We start from the raw sequence: 9,132 nt of genomic DNA on the forward strand, positions 1-9,132 counted from the left end.
TATACCTATTAAACTACTACGTTGAAAAAGCAGCGAGATAGACAATTTTTGGTGTAGCTCTATGTAAATATCCTATTGCACTTCTAAAGATGTATGGAAGAGTATATCGTACTGTATAAGGTTCTTTCAACAGTGAACTTTGTAACAAAAACGTGTAGTAATATAAGTGTGAGCAGGGTCTGAATGAATGCTTCCCTGATAGCTAGCTGGGAGGGGGAGAGACTTGGGTGTGTTTATGGTAAATACTGTTTGCTCCTGCTCTGTTTACATATTCAGCAGAATACAGTGGTGTCAAACTGGTGTTGGGTACAAAATACCTTAGTACTGAATGCAGAGGTAGTGAAATATGGTTACCAATGTTGTAATTATTGTAGGAATACAGGGAAGCAGGACTGTGTTTAACCGGTCCCAAATGAGGGGGTCACCCTCGGTTGAAAGGGGCTCAAATGTCAGAGCCCTATGAAAGCAGGGGCTCAAATGTCAGAGCCCTATGAAAGTAAGACAGAAGGGATAGATATCCCAGGGAGGAACTTGCAGAATGCTTTTCATAAGAAGGAAAGAAGTACTTGTGACACCTTAGAGACTAACAAATTTATTTGTGTATAAACTTTTGTGAGCTATAGCTCACAAAAGCTTATGCTCAAATAAATTTGTTAGTCTCTAAGGTGCTACAAGTACTTTCTTTTCTTTTTTATGGATACAGACTAACATGGCTGCTTACTCTGAAACATCTCTTTTTAGGCGTTTTCTCTAGACCACCTTAGCCTGTTCTTTCCCCACTGTTCAGAAAATAGAGCTAATGAGGCTTCATTAGAAGCTTCTTTTGTTATTTTAATTGCTCAGTCAGAGTTGAAACCAGTTGTGGTGGGACTGTGTTTCTGCTCTGCCTGCTAAGAGCTAAATTTGCTGGGAGCTGAAATCACTTGAGATGGGACAGTGTTTCTACCCAGCTTGTAAAAGAGCGGACAATCACTGCGAGACTGATGTGCAGAGGTCACAGCAGAGAGGCAGAAGGTGGCAGAGAGGCAGAAGGTGACTGAGAGTCAGCTGGTGAATGACTGACCAGCAGGGTGGCAGTCAATGAAGAGGTGTGATGAGTGCCTAGCAAGGTGCAACAAGAACAGTGAGCACGTGGTCTGTGAGTGGCTGGCAGAGCAAGTAAGATGCCTCTTTACCCCTGTCAAGGTTCCTCCCCCACTCTGAACTCTAGGGTACAGATGTGGGGACCTGCATGAAAAACCTCCTAAGCTTATCTTTACCAGCTTAGGTCAAAACTTCCCCAAGGTACAAAATATTCCACCCGTTGTCCTTGGACTGGCCGCTACCACCACCAAACTAATACTGGTTACTGGGGAAGAGCTGTTTGGACGCGTCCTTCCCCCCAAAATACTTCCCAAAACCTTGCACCCCACTTCCTGGACAAGGTTTGGTAAAAAGCCTCACCAATTTGCCTAGGTGACTACAGACCCAGACCCTTGGATCTTAAGAACAATGAACAATCCTCCCAACACTTGCACCCCCCCTTTTCTGGGAAATGTTGGATAAAAAGCCTCTCCAATTTGCATAGGTGACCACAGACCCAAACCCTTGGATCTGAGAACAATGAAAAAGCATTCAGTTTTTTACAAGAAGACTTTTAATAAAAAATAGAAGTAAATAGAAATAAAGAAATCCCCCCTGTAAAATCAGGATGGTAGATATCTTACAGGGTAATTAGATTCAAAAACATAGAGAACCCCTCTAGGCAAAACCTTAAGTTACAAAAAAGATACACAGACAGAAATAGTTATTCTATTCAGCACAATTCTTTTCTCAGCCATTTAAAGAAATCATAATCTAACACATACCTAGCTAGATTACTTACTAAAAGTTCTAAGACTCCATTCCTGGTCTATCCCCGGCAAAGACCCAGCATACAGACAGGCACAGACCCTTTGTTTCTCTCCCTCCTCCCAGCTTTTGAAAGTATCTTGTCTCCTCATTGGTCATTTTGGTCAGGTGCCAGCGAGGTTACCTTTAGCTTCTTAACCCTTTACAGGTGAGAGGAGCTTTCCCCTGGCCAGGAGGGATTTCAAAGGGGTTTACCCTTCCCTTTATATTTATGACAACCCCCCACCCACGGTGGGAGGTGAACTGTGCAGATGCACCTCTGAACTCTGGGTCTGCACTGACCAAGGACAGCAACTGTGAGTGGGGTGCAGAGAACCACGTCACAGACCATGAAATCTGGTCTCCCCCCGTAAAATCTGGTCTGTTGTGTTCTTTTATATACTGTAGGGTAAAAGTATACAAAAGTACACAGCTTTTCTTATACTGGGGTGCTGGCCCAAAAGGGGGTCGCAAGATTGTTTTAGAGGGGTCATAGTATTGCCATCCTTACTGCTGGGCTGCCTTCAGAGCTGGGCGGCTGGAGAGGGGTGGCTGCTGGCTGGGTGCCCAGCTCTGCAGGCAGCACCACCGCCAGCAGCTGCGGAGAAGGGAGGGTGGCGATACCCTATCATGCCACCCTTACTTCTGCGCTGCTGCTGGCGGCGGCGCTGCCTTCTGAGCTGGGTGGTGGGAGAGCAGCGGCTGTTGGCTGGCTGCTGAGCTTTGAAGGCAGCGAAATTCACATCTGAGAAATTTGCTATTTATGCCATGATCAACCTGCGAAAAATGTGTGACTTCTTCGTGATTTAAGTAGACCCCCAAATAACAGACATGAATTCATTTGACACCACTTCCTATTGCAAAGGATCGTTAGACTTCCTGGCTGTCCATTTCAGTGTGTTTTCTGCTTGAAAATCTCCTTTCTTTGCAATCCTTGTAAAACTCCATATTATGCACATCCACATACATTACACTGGAACTATTTTACAGTAGTGCTAAAACAAATTCTTCTAGGCAATCAAATTATTCTTTAAGTCTTGCAAAAATGGTGGTCAAAATTGGGGTAAATAAGCCAGCCGATGAGGATGATGACATATGAAAAGTTGGGTCTGTTTTCTCACATTTATGGAAACTAACACATTTTCCTTCACAGCTAGCTGGGGGCAAGTGTCACACATGAGCTGCTAAAGAAGCTGAAGAAAAAGTAGGCTACAAGTTTTGGTATCTCTTGGCGGGGGAATTTTAGGGTCAGAATCTAGGCTTTAGTATTAAGAGGCTCAACATTCCCTTGTTCAGGCAGCGAAGGATGCCCCCCATGAAGTTGGTAGACCAGCGAATACCGCACAGACTGTGGAATTCACTGCCATAGGAGCTAAGTGTACAGACCCCAATGTAAAGGCCATTTCATTGACTATGCTTTTGCTCAGTAACGCCTCTCTCTCACACACACATTATCAACCTCAGCTTCTCCCCCCTCCCTCCGCTCCCCTTTTTATAATTGCTGTTCCTTTAAATGACTTGATAGGTGCACAGATGCTAAGGACCAGATAAGTACTTTGCTGGAGAGGTAAATGATCGCGTCTCTAGGTCTAAAATCTTTGTTTCCTTTTCATGTCTGGACTAAGTGCTTGTATTTCAAAGAAAGAAAAGGAGTACTTGTGGCACCTTAGCGACTAACAAATTTTCATGAAGTTGCTAGATTTCCACGCCAAAGCTCTTTCAGCTATTTCAGAAGAAATCTTTGAACCTAGTTAAGTAGTGAATGCATTAAATTAGTTATACAAATGCACACACAAAAACAATGAAGGGGGCCATAGTCTTGGCTGATGTAGCTTGGTGTTGCTTCACTGACTTTGGTAGAGAGACAGTGATTCACGCCAGCTAAGTATCTGTCCAGGAGGTTTATCTTCAAGACTTGATGCCTTTCAAAGGGTCCGAACCACACAAATCATCCTTTTGGAGCAGTTTCTTTTGCTATATTAATGAATTCTTCACCAAAGGTTGGGGTGGCAGTCTCTCTGCTTCCTGGATGAATAAATTTGGAAAAGGAAGCTTCTTAGACAATGTATCTAAATCTAATATGCAATTTGTATCAGACAGCAAGGCATTCATGTGGAGTGTCACAAGAGCAGGTTGGCTGAAAGGCACATTACTATATTCCAGTAGCAACAGTTACCTAGATACATTTTCTAGGGGTCAAGCTCAAAACAGTGGTTCAGTGCTGAGCAGCATCCATTCCGTTCCCCCACCCTCACTCGCTTAGGAGGTAACTTTGTGTACGTGGGCTGCAGTCTGTTCCCAGCTGTGTCCCACACCTTTATAGCTCAGTTTACACACTCAAACAGATTTTTTTTGCTGTCAGGCTGCCTGCATCCCTTTCATCTGGCTGCTGCTTTCTGTTCCCTGTAATATCTCACTGGCTTGCTGTTGCCATCTCTCCCCTGGCCAGTGCTATGGCTGATTTGTTTGGTCCCATCCCTATGTTTCATCAACTGAAATCTTATTTTCCTGCAATCTAAAGCATGGCTTAAGCTATAGTCTCCTGCTTCACCCCCCCCCCCCACCGCCCCCCACATTTGGTTGCATTGATTTAAACACAGATTCCTTGATGATAGAACATCTGACTCTTACATGGTCAGTAATTACTAAATGGCTCAAATTGCTGGGTTTGGAACTGTGAACCGCGAGCTACCAAAACAAGTGACTCTACAGAACATGCTTCCCTCTCCTGGGGAGAGGACGAGGGGAGAGGAAACTATGCGTGACAGGTATGTACTGATGTTGCTTAAATGCACTGCTAGAAAGTGCTAGAACAGTATGGTGGTGAGACTAGAATAAGAACTGGAGTCTGGCATTCCTCATTTACATTCGTGTTTAGCTCACCTTCCAAATATCACTTTGTATCACCACACCATACGTGACGGTCAAATCCGTTAAACTCTGCTCCTTAACACACATGTTTCTCAAACCTAAAGAAGAGCTGTGTATAAGCTCAAAAGCTTGTCTTTCTCATCAATAGAAGTTTGTCCAATAAAAAAAATATTACCTCACCCATCATGTCTCTCTAATATCCTGGGACCAACTCCGCAACAGCAACACTGTATACCTCGACATATTTGTCACTTTTTGTGCTGCCTTCTCCGTAGAAGGCTATTGATTGGTGTGAGCTTTTGATGATTTCGCCTTATCAATGATCACAAATCTCTATCACTGTCAATTATGAACAATAAACCTCAGATCCTGCAGCTGTATGGCCTAGGTTTCTGAACAGGGCTGGTTGAAAAATTTCAAACACGTTTCATCTAAATCAAAATTGTCTTCAGGAAAAGACAGATTATGATGGAATTTTTCTGTTGGGAACATCAAAAATGAATCATTTGGGATCTGGTTGACCCAAATCAGAATGTTTTATTTAGTGGACCCAAACTGATATGTTTTGATTCAGAAATGCTAGATGTTTCGAGCAAAAATGTCATGGGAACAAAAAAAAAATTGAAATTTTGTATTCAGTTAAAAAAATTAGCTATTTTGACTTTCTGGCCTGATTTGTGATGCCAAGAAATATTAGCTTTTCCCATGGGACAGAAATTCAGCTCTAGTTCAGTACTTATCACGGCTCCCAGAGTAAGTTGAGTCTGGCCAGTTCAGTACACAGATCACAGGCCTCCAGACACAGATGGTGTTAGTAGGTGGCACAGCAGCATGATTCAGTGAGTTGCGCACTATCTTGGGATACAGGAAAGCTGGGTTCTATTTGCTAATCTGGTATATGAAACTTGGGCAGATCACTTCACCTTTCTGTGCACTGTTTCCCTGCTCATCTATTAAGACATTGAATTGTGTGGGTCAAGGACTGTTTGTACAGCACCTAGAACAATAGACTCCCAATCTCAATTGTGGGCTCTAGGGCTATAGTAATATGAATAATAAGAAATGGCATAGGTAACACTCCTTGCTCATAGCCAGATGAATCCCCCAGCATGGGATCAGAGGACATTCTGCTGTTGATGGTGCCTACTCTTTGGTCACAGGAGATCTCATGACACTTTGTTGCAAGAGTAGAAGTGTTAGTCCCAGTGTCCTGGCTAAGTTCCCATATGGGTTTGTATATTCTGCTAAGATTAACTCACTCTACAGTTCTACAATTTTATTTCCCACTAGGGTTTGGCTAGTCTCATGGATGTGAAGCTGTCTGAACTCATCAGAATTATATTTTTGAGTCAGAATGTTAGCTGGAGTTCACAAGTCTTTTTTCCTGTAATTTATATTAATGGTGGAATGCAAACTAACATTCAGGTTCAGGTTGACCTTTTAATGCAATAATGGTAGAGTGGGGCAAAAATAGTCAAGGAATGAGTTTGTGCATTTTTCTCTTCCCATCTTCTTCTGTTGCCAGACGTCTACTCCAAAGGCTGATGCATTGCAGTGGTGGGTAAAGTGAATCCTGTATTTGTAAATCACTTTGGGGTCTTGGGGGAGGAAAGCTACTTAGAAATGTATGATGTTGTCATCTCTGTAGCAAAGTGGTCGCCGTGCGGCTAATGGGGTTTCCCAGAGTAAATGGCGATGGAGCCATGCTCCACTTGTCCCTGTTTGTTAGGGAGTGTTTTTCCCTGTGTAATTTGTTGTGATGAAGTTAAACAAAGTGGCAAGTTCCTCAGTTTGCAGACCCATGAGTAAAGAGTTATTTTTTGGCTTCTCTGAGCAGTCTCTTTACAAAAAGCTCCACCTGGCTCTCGCCCTTCTTTCCCTTCCATTACAGTTGATAAACAGTGTCCGGTGGAGAAACAAGAGACCCTGTTGTAAAGTTATTATATGTAATTTGTAGATGCTGTAAGCTATATGCATGGCAGCCTCAGAAAGAAATACAGTCCTCTAATAGACCAGCGCATACAGTACATAGCACAGGAAATAATAATGTGCCGTCATACTTCATAGAATCATAGAATAGAATCATAGAATATCAGGGTTGGAAGGGACCTCAGGAGGTCATCTAGTCCAACCCCCTGCTCAAAGCAGGACCAATCCCCAACTAAATCATCCCAGCCAGGGCTTTGTCAAGCCTGACCTTAAAAACTTCTAAGGAAGGAGACTCTACCACCTCCCTAGGTAACGCATTCCAGTGTTTCACCACCCTCCTAGTGAAAAAGTTTTTCCTAATATCCAACCTAAACCTCCCCCACTGCAACTTGAGACCATTACTCCTTGTCCTGTCATCTTCTACCACTGAGAATAGTCTAGAACCATCCTCTTTGGAACCACCTCTCAGGTAGTTGAAAGCAGCTATCAAATCCCCCCTCATTCTTCTCTTCTGCAGACTAAACAATCCCAGTTCCCTCAGCCTCTCCTCATAAGTCATGTGTTCCAGTCCCCTAATCATTTTTGTTGCCCTTCGCTGGACTCTCTCCAATTTTTCCACATCCTTCTTGTAGCGTGGGGCCCAAAACTGGACAAAGTACTCCAGATGAGGCCTCACCAATGTCGAATAGAGGGGAACGATCACGTCCCTTGATCTGCTCGCTATGCCCCTACTTATACATCCCAAAATGCCATTGGCCTTCTTGGCAACAAGGGCACACTGTTGACTCATATCCAGCTTCTCGTCCACTGTCACGCCTCAGTCCTTTTCCGCAGAACTGCTGCCTAGCCATTCGGTCCCTAGTCTGTAGCAGTGCATGGGATTCTTCCGTCCTAAGTGCAGGTCTCTGCACTTGTCCTTGTTGGACCTCATCAGATTTCTTTTGGCCCAATCCTCCAATTTGTCTAGGTCCCTCTGTATCCTATCCCTACCTGCCACCGTATCTACCACTCCTCCTAGTTTAGTATCATCCGCAAATTTGCTGAGAGTGCAATCCACACCATCCTCTAGATCATTTATGAAGATATTGAACAAAACTGGCCCCAGGACTGACCCTTGGGGCACTCCACTTGATACCGGCTGCCAACTAGACATGGAGCCATTGATCACTACCCATTGAGCCTGACAATCTAGCCAACTTTCTAGCCACCTTACAGTGCATTAATCCAGCCCATACTTCTTTAACTTGCTGACAAGAATACTGTGGGAGACCGTGTCAAAAGCTTTGCTAAAGTCAAGAAACAATACATCCACTGCTTTCCCTTCATCCACAGAACCAGTAATCTCATCATAGAAGGCGATTAGATTAGTCAGGCATGACCTTCCCTTGGTGAATCCATGCTGACTGTTCCTGATCATTTTCCTCTCCTCTAAGTGCTTCAGAATTGATTCCTTGAGGACCTGCTCCATGATTTTTCTGGGGACTGAGGTGAGGCTGACTGGCCTGTAGTTCCCAGGATCCTCCTTCTTCCCTTTTTTAAAGATTGACACTACATTAGCCTTTTTCCAGTCATCTGGGACTTCCCCCGATCGCCATGAGTTTTCAAAGATAATGGCCAATGGCTCTGCAATCACAGCCGCCAACTCCTTTAGCACTCTCGGATGCAACTCGTCCGGCCCCATGGACTTGTGCACGTCCAGCTTTTCTAAATAGTCCCTAACCACCTCTTTCTCCACAGAGGGCTGGCCACCTACTCCCCATGCTGTGTTGCCCAGCGCAGCAGTCTGGGAGCTGACCTTGTTCGTGAAGACAGAGGCAAAAAAAGCATTGAGTACATTAGCTTTTTCCACATCCACTGCCACTAGGTTGTCTCCCTCATTCAGTAAGGGGCACACGCTTTCCTTGGCATTCTTCTTGTTGCCAACATACCTGAAGAAACTCTTCTTGTTACTTTTAACATCTCTCGCTAGCTGCAGCTCCAGGTGCGATTTGGCCCTCCTGATTTCATTCCTACATGCCCGAGCAATATTTTTATACTCTTCCCTGGTCATTTGTCCAATCTTCCACTTCTTGTAAGCTTCTTTTTTATGTTTAAGATCCGCAAGGATTTCACTGTTAAGACAAGCTCGTCGCCTGCCATATTTACTATTCTTTCGACACATCAGGATGGTTTGTCCCTGTAACCTCAATAGCGATTCTTTGAAATACAGCCAGCTCTCCTGGACTCCTTTCCCCCTCATGTTATACCTCCAGGGGATCATACCCATCAGTTCCCTGAGGGAGTCGAAGTCTGCTTTCCTGAAGTCTAGGGTCCGTATTCTGCTACTTACCTTTCTTCCCTGTGTCAGGATCCTGAACTCAACCAACTCATGGTCACTGCCTCCCAGATTCCCATCCACTTTTGCTTCCCCTACTAATTCTTCCCTGTTTGTGAGCAGCAGGTCAAGAAAAGCTCTCCCCCTAG

The sequence above is a fragment of the Lepidochelys kempii genome, chromosome 1 (assembly GCF_965140285.1).
Source record: "Lepidochelys kempii isolate rLepKem1 chromosome 1, rLepKem1.hap1, whole genome shotgun sequence".
NCBI lineage: Eukaryota > Metazoa > Chordata > Testudines > Cheloniidae > Lepidochelys > Lepidochelys kempii.